This window comes from Moschus berezovskii, chromosome 10 (genome assembly GCF_049115385.1).
Source record: "Moschus berezovskii isolate FMDL1 chromosome 10, NW_MosBer_1.0, whole genome shotgun sequence".
NCBI classification, from domain to species: domain Eukaryota; kingdom Metazoa; phylum Chordata; class Mammalia; order Artiodactyla; family Moschidae; genus Moschus; species Moschus berezovskii.
The window spans coordinates 88,575,907-88,590,400 of NC_142469.1; the positions used below are offsets into that span (position 1 = coordinate 88,575,907).

General features: G+C 44.5%; 1 protein-coding gene across 16 annotated transcripts in view; it reads right to left on the reverse strand.

Annotated features, from left to right (window-relative positions):
- The window catches only part of PLAGL1 (PLAG1 like zinc finger 1), a 98,096-nt gene that overhangs the window by 17,417 nt on the left and 66,185 nt on the right, over positions 1-14,494 (reverse strand). For 11 of the 16 annotated variants that reach the window (XM_088840808.1, XM_088840806.1, XM_088840807.1 and 8 more), the window contains exons 4-5: positions 13,058-13,131; positions 4,510-4,580 (exon numbers count right to left, since the gene is read on the reverse strand). The gene's annotated coding sequence lies outside the window, so the exon portion shown is untranslated. Of the gene's footprint in view, positions 1-4,509; positions 4,595-13,057; positions 13,132-14,494 lie in introns of all 16 variants that reach the window. The other 5 variants (XM_055432918.2, XM_088840802.1, XM_055432924.2 and 2 more) reach the window with 2 other exon arrangements.

Consider the following 14,494-nt stretch of genomic DNA (forward strand, 5'->3'; position numbering starts at 1 on the left):
GGGAAATCCCATGGACAGAGGAGACTGGCGAGCTACAGTCCATGAGGTCACAAAGAGTCGGACACAGCTGAATGATCAAACAGCAGCAGCAGCGATGGGTACTCAGGCCAGCAAGGAGACCTGCAGCCCGGAGGAGGTGCTGAAGTTATCTTTCAACTAAGTAACAGCACATGGCACCCGTGGCTGCAGGGAAGTGGATACTATTCTGAGTCTGGCTTCTATACATGACTTTATAAACTACCCTGGGCTCTGCGTGGTGTCCTCAGTCTGTCAGTAACTCACATGCTCAACCTTGATCATCCGTGTTGGTCTTCCCCAGAGCGGTTTGGAGCGTACAGTGGGGTGTCCTGGGGGTAGAGTGGGGTTTGTTTTCTCTGCAACAGGCTGCAGCTAGACTGATCCCCTCTTAGGAGATCTACTCTGCACTGTGGAGCCTGAGGGAAGCAGGCTTGTGGGGGCATGTAATTCTCAGAGGCTTCAAGAACAGAAGAAGCCTTCTGCCTTTAAATTCCCTCAGTTCCTCTTAGGGAAAACAGTGCAGTGACAAGTCCATGGTGATAAAAAGAAGCAAAATGAGAATTCAGTCTGCATTTTTAAAAACTTGATGAGATGTTTCAAATAATTTCTAGATGGTGACAGTATAAACCAAGACCCTAACAGCTCAAAAGTCCTGTCTGGTTGCCCACTTTCTCCTACTAGAAGAGGTAGGCCTTTTACTTTTCTAACAGATGAGAGCCTTTTGTTGTTATAATGTGTTTAGCAGATGGAAGATAACATGTAACTGATTTTGTCAAGACTAGCCACTCTACACAAAGGTGGAGAGAGGCACAGGCAGACACAGAGAACGCCCACAGCTCTGTCTTGCCTGTGGGGGAGCGGCGGCGGGAGGAAGCACTGGAAAAAGCACAAGCCCAGGGGTAGGGGCCTCAATGAGCCACAGAGGACTGAGAAAAACCAAACCACCAAGGTCAAAAGGGGACTGTTGACTGGGAGCCAGGCTCCCAGAGGCGTCACCTGAAAGCAGCCTATAAGGACCCCACTGCCTCCCACAGCTGTATGGAGTGGAAGCAGGGGGCTTACACAGCTCAGGGCCCCCCAGACAGGGCCAAAGCACCTTGACGGGATGGTCACTCAGCTTAACATCCATCAGGTTGAGGGGAGGGAAAGGAAATACCTTTACAGAGTCTGAAATCCTCCCCAAGCCTCTCCAACCCACCTCTTACACGGTGTTTTTTAAATATGAACATTTAGGAAGAAACAGACAAAGGTCGCCAAACAAGCAAAATAGTTATGTGCATCCCGAGAGGCAAGCGCGAGGCCCAGGCCTGGTTCTCAAGCCGAGATGGGACAGAAATGTCTCAGGAAGATTGCTAATGAACTCTAGGTAGCACACTGGCGGAGGTGGGGGGAGCGGGGAGCGCAGACTTGAAATCCAGACAAGAGCCTCCGGTATTAGGAGAAGATTTTCTAGTCATTAAAGTCAGTGGCAGGGATACTCCTTTGTGACAGCTGGAAATATATCCCCCTCCTCCCTCCCAACAAAGATGCGACTATTCCCCTTTACGCCCTTTGGGGTGTGTTTCTATAGCTGACAGTGGTGATCTTTCCTAGGACTCTAAGAGTAGGGCACCGAGGAACCAAACTTACCTAATTATCGGCAGGGTCTATTGTTCTAATACGGTGACTATTCTAGGGAAAAGAAAAGCCCAATTCCTTCCCAGGAAGTGTGTGAGGGCAAAGGCTCACGCTGAGAGAAGAAACAAGAAAAGCTCACGAGTGACAGGGATGATGTTCAAATCTCTTGATGGAACCCTGAAAGTTACAAAGTGTGATCAGAAAAGGATGCTCAAGAGTTGAGTGGGCTGTTTTGTCCTAAAACGACAGTCTCTAAATTAAAAAAATAAAAAAGGACTGGAAGTACAGAAAACAATGTGTCAGCAAAGGATTGCTGGGGGGGCAAATTAGAGAGGACTTTATTTTTTCTCTCTGAATATCTGTACTTTCTAAGTTTTCATAATTTTGACTACCTACACTGGGTTTAGAGCAAACCAGGTGGAGAAAAGGGAGAAGGTCTATTTCTAGCCGAGGGAAGGCCATGTAAAAGCAGAGAGGCCTGAAGCAGGACAGGGCAGCGTGGATCCTGTGGTCTAGTTTGGCTGGAAGGCAGGCATGAGCGTTAAGAGGAGGAGCAGGACATGGGCCTATAAAGGAGGCAGTGCCCTGAACACCCAGGGGGGCTGGTGCGCCAGGCAGAGGAACCTGGGAGCCAGAGAAAGGGAAGATGTTGCCCGGACAAACTGCCGCACACAACAGAGTTAAAAGTGATGACGGATTCCTCCCTTAGGGATAATGTATAGCACATGTAACAGTACTGTTTGCAAAATCTAAATGGTTCCTTTTTCTTCCCCACAAGGAAGTCCTGAGGCCTAATCTGATGAACTGAATGGACACAAACTAACTGGCAGTTTCAAAAGACAATTTACAGCTTCCCCCCACCCAAACATTTTCAATGGGTGAACATCCAGAATTCACCTGACCATCAACTGTGTACACAGTCAAGGGATAAAAACGTAAAGCTGCTGCACCCATGCCAGCGCTCACTCTCCTCCCTCCAGGAGCAGAGGGCTGCCCACCTCGGGCGGCCGCCTGCCTTATTTATGGGACAGTTACTACCCGGTGCTTGAGTAAGAACGTTCTCTTTGCCTTCCACAGCACATCCCATATATTCAAAGGACGCCAAGGCACTTGTTTACCCAGAAACACTTGGTCAGAAATACAAAAATATGTATCCCTATTGCTTTAAGACTACCCCGGTTTCTCATTTTGTTTTTGTAAGGGGATAGACATTTCCTCCCATTTGCCAATTTAAAAGGAAACGGGGTTGGAGACACAAGGCGGTAACTTTTGCAAGTTGCCACACTGCCTTCTCTGAAAGGAAGAAAGGAATGTTGAGGAAATGGGGGAAAAAGCTTAAAAAGAGTGGAACACTAACAAACAGGGCCTCCTCTCCTTTTCACCTTAAGTCTTTTCTCTCCCCCATTCACAGCTTTAGGTCCTTTGTTTGTTTAACAAACCATTACAATCATAGCTGGTTCAATGGGGAGGAATGTGAACCTCTCTAAGTAGCTGTCCTGGCAATCCACATGTGTGGTCCATCCCCAGCCCATCCCGGGCGGGGCTTCTGTGCTCCTGTCGCCCTGGGGGCCAGGCACCTTCCTTACAATAAGGCCCAATTTCCCGCCACATGCTTGCTGCTCCTTCCCAGTAGCCTAGAGCGATGCCTCACTTCCCTCCCTGCCTGCTGAGCGAACTGCCCCATCCAGGCTGCCAGGGCTTGTCCCACTCAGCTGCAGAGACGCACAGGGCCTAGGCTGTTCACCACCTCTGCCTTCAGCCCACGGACTCACCACCCAAAACTTGGCAGTCATATCCCGGGATCTAGCTGGTTATCATACAGTCTATCACACCGTGACCAGAGATAAAATGACAAGACCTCACCTCCCCGCCCCCAACTAATTAGAACTGCCTTTCTCAGTTCCTAGTCGATATGTTAGCCACGTTGGAATGGATTTCAATTTCTCGGCCAATAAATCAAAATATCATTTAGTAAGACCATTCATTCTACTTCAAACAGAACCAAAATAACCTTCAATAAAACCATATTACATTTCAGTTGAATTCAAAGTCCTCTCATGCTCCTTTGTCTACTAATGTCCATCTAACAGCCCTGTGAGATCTCTAGAAAGGCACCTTTATCCCCACTTTATAGATGAGGAAACTGAGGTCCAGTTCTTTGTGCATAGGTACTAAGATACGACAGGTAATGGACTAGACCAAGCAAAGTACCTAAAGAACAGCGTTAACGTCCTTTAATATCATGATTGATGACAACATGGTGACCAGAGGCCTAACCCGGGTGTTTCGAGCTAAGCAGAACATTCCCCACTTCCACCCTGCTGTTGCCCACAGCTAAGCTGTCTACACAGCCTCTGACTCTGCCAGTAGCTTTTACGGCAGTATTTCCCAACAAAGCCCAGGAAGCTGGAGCTGGAGTCCCTAAGGCAACTTGTACGTGACTAGCATCTTCCTTAGGCTTATCAGTCACCATCTTCCACAAACGGGAGGCAACCTTTACACCTCCTCTTATGTACACAAGTTGGGAGTGGAGATAGGGCAGCTTTAAAGCTTTTGAACTGACAGTAGAAAATTCCAGAGATTTGCAGGTATTATCAGGGCTGTGGGTGGGGGACAGCAGAGGATACAAGAGGTTGCTAATTGCAGGATCTGATTCCCTGAAACACAGAGGATCCTAATGCTTTTTAAAAAGAAAAGGTTAAAACAATGCCATTCTAAGGTACTTCACAGTTTGAGGGGGAAAGGGGTTTAGCCTTTTTGAAGTGCCTTGAACCTCCTGCACATCCTTGACTTATTTGACTATGTGCTTCCAAGCAGTTACTAATACACATGCTCAAACAGAAATAATTTTAAAAGCAATCATGGCTTGCGTACCTACTCAGTGACAGGAAACGTCAGCTCCAAGGCAGTCAGGGAGTCCTCTCAGAAGGTTTGAGGCCTCAAACCTGTAAGAAGAGATCTTGCACACCTTCAGTGAGTGAAGTGAGAAAAACACCCCCTACCCCGCCCTACCGCCATGTGGCAACTTGAGCTTTCTTACTTCAGAAACACACATGCGCACACACACACACAGCTGTCAATGTGCAGAGGACATTTTCTACTGCTTTTTAGGTATTTTAATAGATGATAGATAGATCAATTTCAAATTTTAAAATCCTAGGGTATAATACTTCAATAGACCCACCACCCTTAATTTTTAAATGTCGCAGGTATACCACATGGTAAAAGTCTTAAACATTGAGATCACTGGATATATTTAAAAGGTGTGCTAAAGTTCATAATATTGTAATGTAAAAGATTTTCAATATCTCATATAATCTTGCCCAAGAAGATCTTGAAGTATTTATATTATAATCTTTGTCCTACTTGTAAGTGGATTAGAAAAACCCTGATGTTTCTCCCTGCTTTCTGCAAGCAGAGAAAACACGTGAAATTGCGTACATAAAATATTCAAAACAGCACTCAGAGGAAATGGCATTTTTTTAAAACCAACAGTATTAGAATACCATAAAACAGGTATGCAAATCCATGCAATAACAGAGCCTAAAGCAAATTATGAATTGAAAAAAAACAGCAACAACCAATAGGCACTCATTTTCAACAAAAGCTCCATAGAAAAAGCTTCCTATCTTCATACAGATTTATCCAATGTGCAGGGTGAAAAGGCTGAAGTCTGCAATTTGCATACATGATTCAGTGGTTACCAAACCCAACTACGTTAGAATTACCAGGGCAATCTTTTAGAAATACACATTCCCAGGCCACAGCACAAACTCAGCACAAACTGACAGCAGCACTGGGAACTTGGGAACTTAGTCTCCAGAAAAAGTCTACAGCCAGCTTCACACCACGATCCCTGACAAGCATTTGGAAATAGGTATCTCTGTTTACCAATTAATTATAAAAGTCAGCTTCTTTCAGCTAAGACTATTCCAGCCAGTCGATACTCTTAGGAGCAAAGCTTTTCGGGATTTTCTTTACCAGTATAAAGGTAAATCTATTACGTAACAGCCAATTATATCTCACCTAAGGGATTTATTCACTGGATTGCCCGTTTTCTTAATTTGATCAAAAAGGCAATGTCCATTTATTATGCGTAACCTCCTTGTAAGTTACAAATGGAAAAATTAGGGCCATTTTCAGACAATAAAAGTCTAAAAATAAGCCACCACGATTTAGGGAAAAAGCTGGAGGCGATTAGGTTCTCTGAATCATCCAGAGTATTTGTTTTAAATGTAGTCCTTGCTTTGCATGTATAAACATGTCACAAATCATGTTCATGGTCCATCTCTCATCTCAAAATGCTCAGCATTTATTGTGGTGATTTAATTGGGTGGTCTCCAAAGGCCTATATTATTTTAAGAGCTTGAAAAAAACATGAAAGCAAGACAGCAGAATTCTTCTGGATGATTCCTCCTTTGCTCCTACCCATCTCACCCATGGACAATGCCAGTTTATGAATTCAGAGAAGCAGGGGCTCTCTTCGGCTTCACTAGAAAGGGTGCGCATGACACGAAGGACGCAAACCAAGCAGCGGAGTAGCTTAGCTGCATTGTCAAAATATTCAAATTATCGCTAAAAGAAAGCGATGCCTTTCTGAATTCAACAATGCCCCTCGGCCTCCGAGGGCTCACACAGGAGCTTATTCTTAAGCTGTTCAATGTAAGCAGCACCAGTGAAAGCGGAGAACTCTGGCAGGGAGGAGATCAAGTCCCTCAGCCTTTCCCCCCTGCCATCTCAGCCCGGGTCTATTGCTTAAATAGTTAACAATGCAACAGAGAACCCAAAAGCATGCGTGGCCCCGGGGAAAAACCATGTGCAGTCTACAACAATTTAATAAAGCGCAGCAGAGACAGGAAAAATGACACGTAGACATTTGACAGTACGCCACTTGCAGACTGGTTTTCAGGTCTGAATTTTCGCTTTCAAAAATCAGAGAAAAAGCTTCTAATAGGTGGGTTCTATTTAAAATAATACAGTTTTTTTAATGAACATGTAACATAAAATATTTCTAAGTATACTCATTTCTGAGCTCCAGAGAAGCAGGAAAAATCACATTTTTCTAGAAAATGCGATGGATGCACAGTAAACACATCATGTATGGTGAATTATCTTAAATAAAGTGGAGATATTCAGGGGGAAGTGATTTGTCTATTCAGTGATGACAAAAACTAAAGTTTCCTGAATCTAGAACATTCGGATTTCTAGAATGCATTTTTGGCTGTCACAGTCTGTTTTTCTAGGCATTAGCTGCTGAGGGCTGAGTTTGAGAAACACGGCTTCTTCTCTGTTAATGAACTGGTTTAGCTGCCTGCTGAGCATGCACTGAAACCCGAAGTGAACAAAGGGATTTCCCTCCAGTTTCAGCTCATTCACTTCAAGCTACTCCCGATTTCACTTAAGTAAATTCTTCAAACTGACTTTTTTTTTTTTTTTCCAAATGATTTGAGTGGGAAAGAGCCGGGCAAGCCCTGACAACCGGGAGGCCTGTCCCGGCTTTCAGCGAAAGAGTCCTCTGGGTGGAGGATGTGCAAGCCCTATTTTTGAAAAGCCTCTTAGATAAGTTCTCCCCATCACCGCCCCCCCCTCCACAGGACTATAATTCCTGATGGAAAGGAGCCCACCCGATTTGGTAGATTCTAGACAAGTAAATCTCACTTCAGTGAGCTGATCACTGCAACTGAGATTATACCTCTGGAGTGGAGGCCGTAAACTGGATATTTGTATTCATCTCACAACAATCGAGTTTTTCTGAAGATGACCACCCCCCTACCCGAGGCCCATGCTGTGAAAGGGTAACTGGGAGTGTGAACAGATCCGTGAGCCTGGCACCTAGCCCCCTACCTTCTGACACAATCCCTGGGGGGCTTCAGTCACAGCCCAAGCTTTCAGCTATTTCTTGGGGTCTTCAGTCCTGAACCATCTACTATCTATCTTCTTTAACTATCAATCTATCTACTACTGTCTTCAGCTGTCAATTTCTTTCACATTTCAGACAAATCCATGTACCTTCCTCCTGCATCTCTCAGCTTAGACACTGTCAGTGGCCCTGAGGGCCCTCTGTTCTGAAGCGGGGGCTCCGCACAGCTCACCCTCCAGCATCACCCATTTTAGCTACTGGCACTGCTACATAATAAGAGCTAACATTTAGTGGATGCTCACCAGGTCATGGCCATTTTTTTTTTTTATGGCTTTACTTAATGCTCCAAACAGCCTAATGAGTAGGGAGCATGAACCCCACCTTACTTATAGGGAAACTGAGGCTGAGGAGCTATGTCAGTCAGCCTACGGTGGCACGGTCAGCAAGCAGCTGAGCTGGGCTTTGCATCCCAAGCGTGGGCTTTTAGAGTCCACATTAGTAACAGGTCACTCTCTTCACCGTGTTGCTTTCTGGCTGCTCCCAAGTCAGAAACCCTGGAGGCATACTAGATTTTTCTCACTGACTAAGCTGCACAGTCTTCGGGCTTATTGTCTCTCAGATGTGCTTCCTTCTCTTCATTTCCATAGTTACCAGTGTTTGGGTGGTGTTTTGCCTTCATGACAGAGTCCAAATCAGTGCAGCAGGACGACTCTGGAATTTCACTTTGTTTGTCCTCCCAACTAGTTTTCCTGTCTAGCTCATTTAAAACAGGTGCAGGCTTTGTAATTGCTTGTGTTTTAGCCCAGATGACGGCAGAAGCCGTCTATCCTTCTTAATGTCTAAACCCAGTGAGGAGGCTCTGCCCAACTTCAGGGTTGGGAGGAGGTTAAGAGGGTGAGAAAAAGATACTCTCCCCTAAAGGAAGGGGGTGGGGATCCTTGCACAGCTCTGTCCCCAAGGCAGGACAGAACCTTCTAGAGGACAGTGGTGGCTGTGCTCAGGGAGCCCAGGCCTGGGGCAAGAGTGCAGGGTTTCAAAAGACCACTCAACTACTCTCATCATACCCCAACTACTCTCATCATACACCAAAGGCCAGCCCTCACCTACCAGGGGCCACGGAAACCTTCAGGCTCTAGGACACATGCCATGGGAGAAAGGGAGACACCGAAGAATGACTGCAATGAAATTTCTCTCTAGGACTGATGAACACAAAAGGGAGGACACTTCCTGCATGCTTGACACAGGAGGGGAGTGAGAGTCAGACTTATGAGGGCGCCTACGGTGCAGCGCCCTCAGGGTCATGCGCCTCTGTGCTACAGACTAGCTTCCTGCTACAACGGCGGCGGAGCCAGGTTATTTCTAAAAAAAATGCTACCCCCTCCACTGCAGAGGCGAAGGGACTCTGCAGAGGCACTGGGGTCTGTGCTTTGGTCCTGGGGCTGATAGAGAAGGAAGGAAGGAAGGAAATAAGGGCAGATGTTAGGAGTTTGCTCATAAGATTAACGCCTCTGATTCCTATGCAAATACCTAGAGAGGGAGAGGCAGAGAAAGTTATCTTTAAGGCCTTTATCTTAAACTCTGAATTGCTTGAAAACCAAAGGAGAAAACATAAGTCTACCAGGGATTAGCAAATGAGAGACTGATGCTGCTAGACTCCTTGAGGCCCAGGACAGCCCTGCTTCTGAGCCTGGACATGCCCCCTAGACCAGCCCACTGGGACAGAGCGGGACTGTTGGTTCCCAGAAGATGGAAGTGAGAGTGTGCTGGAAACTGAGGTTCAGAGAGGAGAAACCACATAAATGTGACAAATCTGTTGATTCAAAGACAGTGCAGTAACGGTAGGTCCTTGTGGCACCAAATGTTTACAGGGATTTGGACCCCGAGGTCAGTCACGTCCTCAAAACAAATTCCACTTAAATCCTGTGGCTGAACATCTGAGACTTCGTATGAGGCTCATAAAGTCCCTGATGAAAACCAGAGAGGATTCTAGATAAGCCAAGATGTATCAGCCAGGATGCTGAGATTAGAACTTTCAGAACAGGGAGCTCTGGTTGGCAGAATGTCAGATGTACAAGGATCAGCAAACAGGGGACCCCATCTTTCTGGTGCACAAGCACCCACTAAGTCTGCCTGGAATGCAGGGCGCATTCAGAGGGCAGACAAGCCTCGGACAGAAGGAGCCGTCTGGGGAGCATGTGCCCAATCACAGAGGCTGGGCGGCCAAGCCAGTCCCCACTCTCTGCTTTGGTTAGTAGGAAAATGAGTATTTTCTATTAAATGGTACCCAAGAAGAGAACCCACAAATGGCGAACTTGGAAGTCAGGGTGGGTTGAGCAAGCAGATAGACGTTTGGAAAATCAGAGCGCGGGGCCATTTGGCTCTCACAAGGGTCTGGCCTCTGTTGACCTCGCTTCCCTTCTCACACTGGAGGCGGGGGTGAGGGAAGATTGGAGGGGGCAGTCAACAAACACAGGCCCAGCCCCAAACCCTCACCAACCACTTTCCAATCGGTGGCACCCCAAAACTGAGCGGGGATGAGGGAACACTGCAGAACGGGGACCCAGCCCACTCTACTGGCCAAAACTCAATTTTCATGTGGCTGCCTTCAAACGACTACCAGCCTGGCAAATAAAGAGCTCATCAGTAAAGGGACATTTCTACGCACTGGAAACCAAGATCCCTACGGACTCCTCAGTCTTTCTGTTCTCAGACTGGCCCCCCTTCATCCCTTCATTCTAGTCACAATGCTGCTGTCAGAGCGATTCTTCTAACATGCAAATACGCTCCCGTCACTTGGCCATTTGGAATTGTTCAGTGGTCCCATTAATTTCTGTCAGGTGCAACCAAGAGTCCTGACTGATGCACTGCAAGTTTTTAATCAGAACAGCAATACGCTCAGACTCCAGTTATAGAAAGAGACCTCAGACAGCAGACGGACAGAGTGGCTTCTGCATGCATCCATTCTATACATTCACATCAGTAAAACAGTAATTCCTTGGGAAGAAACACAGCCAACAATTCTGTTAAAAAAGACTGCACACAAAAAGACTAACTGCAGTAATTGAACACTGAAGTTTCTCTGTAAAACTGAGTGTTCACAGGGAGCTCTAGACCTCTCCTGAGTCGGAGTTCGCGACACTTCTGCGTACTTTAAGTTGAATATACTGGGCAAACGGGAACAATTTTAGGAAAACAACAAACGATGATGATGACCCTAATGTGGTTCTTATTTACATGCTGGTTGTAAGTGTGTGTGTTTTCATGAATCACTTTTCCTGTGCTCAAACAAAAAGGGAAAAATTACCTTGGTAATGCCACATAATGCATCAATTAAGTTATTCCCCAAATAAAGTACACTTCGTTATAGCATAAACACGCATAACTGCTAGTGCTATTTTAAACACACTGATAGAGAAATGTGCTTTATTTATTCACTGTAACAATAGTATTTAATACTCTCCTATATTATGCCCCTGCCCTCAGCTCCTCTCAGGCCTTGACTACTTTCTTTTTGGGGAGTCAAGAAAGTTAAAAAAAAAATTAATACTATTTCTTAGATAGCAGCTTTCGTTACCTAAAAGTGGTGTATGATAACCAGTTTTACTCTCCCTTATTCTTTTACTAAAAGCATACTCTACCTAATACTAGCTTGTGGTTCCTACAGTTAGTTAAAAAACATTAACCAAATGATAGTATTCTGCGAGACACAGTCTAGGAACGATGGATTGGTGGGTGCAGAGAGGACCGGCTATGGAATCAGATGGCTCTGGGTCCAAACACCGGCTCTGCTACTTGCCAGGTATGTAACCTCAGGCAAGTTCCCTACCTTCTCTTTATGCTCACATCTCCCTACCTGGCAGAGCTGTTATGCGATTATGCGTTATAGATGTACACACAGAGGCACAGGGACTGGGGCAGAGTCTGAAGTTTATGTACAAAGTAGATGTGCCTGTTAATAAGTATCAAGAGTGCTTTTACACACTGGATAAGGTCACAATTAGGAAATATTAATAATCTGTGTCAGGATACAACACATCTAACAGAAAGATTCATCTAACAGAATCTAAGTTTTTGATTCAGTTCAGTAATCTTGCTTTGATTTGGACCACCATGACACAATTCTTTTCTAACATGTTCTTGTAAAAGAAATTTCTATTTCTTGACTGCTTCAAAGTTTTGTATATTATGTAGTCTAAAGACTTCTAAATTCTTCAGCAGCATATTATTATTAGCTGGCCTTTTAATGGCAATGTCACATTTAACTGGAGAAAATAATTACAACTGGACCTCGCATGAACTGGTCTTACATATATCATGAAGCTACAAAAATGACATATAGAAGCGATTCTGGCATCTTTAGATTTTCCTAGAATTTTTCTTTTGAATGTGTGGGTGGGGAAGTGGACTAATTTCAATTAGAACCATTTGGAGAACAGGAACTTAAACACATATATCTAATATTTTCTTGACTTTGGCCTTTCACCTGGAACAGCTGTGGACAGCCTTTCTAAGAAGTCAGTCCCAAGAGTAAAATGAAATTGGAAGTGGTTTATCTAGTTTAAGAGAAAAAAAAAAACCTGATGTATAAAATTGGATATAAGGAAACTTACAAAGAAGATTGGAATAAAAAAAATATGGCATATTACAGTCAAGGACATTTTGCAAAAAAATCGGTGGAGAGAGGCCAACAGTTATGGTTAAGCAATACCGTTAGTACCCAGAGCAGCAGAGAGGAGGGTTCCTTAAGGGTGAAGAAGGCAACGGACTTAAACAGAGAACTAACACATTTTACAGAAGAAAAACAACCAGAATGTTGGATATGAAATTTAAGACTTGAACTAGGTGTCATTATTTTGAAATGGGTGTTTAAAACAAATCACAATCTCCACATGTATGGTGGAGAAAAATAAAAACTTCCGATAAATATCAGGGATCCTGTTAACCATGAGTTCCCACAAATTTAAGTTACCGCCACTGGATTTAGCAGCATACTTATTTCACAATTTTAGGAAATTTGGACAGAATATATGCAAACTGAAAATCACCTCATGTTATGACGCTGCAGCATGATTTAGAGACTGAGTTGTAACATATGCAACATTCTAAATACGATTCTAAATGGAGGATAATGCCCCCTCCTCAAGTTCCCCTCGTATTAATCTGTTTTCATTTGAAAACATCTTTTTAAATATCAGGGAAGGGAGGTCACAAGTTTCTAGTAAACAAGTCATGATCAGTAAAAGTCAGTTGTATGTATAACACCCCTTATTTCTAAAGTTACATGAATGAATAAACATTAATGACAGTTCTGAGCATGTTCTCTTGATTTTTCTAAAGAGTGAAAAACAGGCTTTTGTATTCCCCAACCCTATTTTTTCCTTCAAGGCCTACAGTTCCTCAAATGAGAAATCTCAGACAGCGAGTGTTCTCTGGGACATAAGCCCCTCCACTGTGGAAGGCTGTGGTGTGTGCTCTGAAGTAGGAGAATGAGAACACGGACTCACACTGGCCATGGCACACCGTCTGGGCAGAAGTCAGAGGGTGTGGTGGAGACACACTTACCTTTCTAAGTTTGAGGTCCAGAGGAGTTTCAGATGTGACCTGAAACAGTGGCCACACCAGATGTGAGACCAATCCTAGAAGAGGAGAAAAAAAAAAATAAAAAGGTTAAAAAAAGAAAGGCACTGAGGAAAGTCACACTGAATACTGTGTAAGGAGACATTCACACACAGGACATAAGTTCAGGAATGCCAGGATCAAAACCTTTGTCAGTATACCATCATGTCATATTCCAGCCTTAAAGAGACACATATCTGAGTTCTTACAGAATTTTTAATTTTAGAGATGCAACGCGGTGCATCTGCACCACAGCCATGGTGCCAGAAGGCCTACGTTCAGACCCAGGTGTCACCGGGAGCCACTAGAAACCTCTCACTGCTTGTGGAACAGCTCTCTGCCTCGGCTGCTCACCTGTAACATGGAGATGATAACCGTACCTTCAGCCCAAGGGCCTTTTGAGGATTAAAGGAGTCAGTGTGAGTGAAGTGCTGAAACCTGCACCCAGGAAGCAAGCTGTACTGGTATATTTGCAATTCTTTTACAGAGACCCCAACTCAAGTGAGAATGTCTCAGAGCTTCAGGAAGCAATCAGATGATAATCAGAATCTTTTGTAAAAGGGTCAACTAAGAACACTATCCTCTAGGAAAAAGGAGTGCGGACCCACCGGAGCAGGGCTTGAAGGGGCAAAAGGGGAAGACAATGTCAAAGAGCCAGGAAAGACCATTAAAAGGCAAAAAACAAACAGCCAAACAAAAAACAAAACAAAAACCTAAGACCAAAAGGAACATTTGCTGAACTCCATTTTTTTTTTTCTTTTCTTCAAAGACAAGGTTACTACTCAGAGGAGAGGCCTGAAGGACAGAACTTGTTGACAATAAGTGTACCCGTCTTTCTTGTCATTCAACCTAACCCATAAGGAGGATGTCTCCTTTCAATGACTAGGTAAGCCCCTAATAGGTCTCCTTTGTTTGTTAGATAGATGAAAACCATCTGAGAGGGAGGACCTGGTATCTTTCTGCTAGGAAGTTTGCTGATGGAGGTAGACACACACAAAAACATGAAGACTTCATATATGCCGATCCCCAAACTTATTCTGAGGGCTTGACTCTCATTAAATTACTTGACATTCTTCTTCCTGTATATGACGATAGACTTCAGGCCTAAGAAAAGAGCTCTTTTTATGAAGGATCATGCAGCTGACATTAACTGGTTCTATAAACACAGCAAGAACACAACTTTTAAGTGCAGTCACTCCCTGGGGTGCGCATGTTGTTCTATGAATGGGGATAAGATATGCCTCATCGCTTTTAAGCTGAAATATCCAATGCAAAAGTGTTGTTTGACTTCCCCACTTCTCCTTCCACGCTCCATACCCCCACCCCCCACTTATGTATGATATCACATGAAATTACTTCCAGAAACTGGGAGGACAGAGCGGC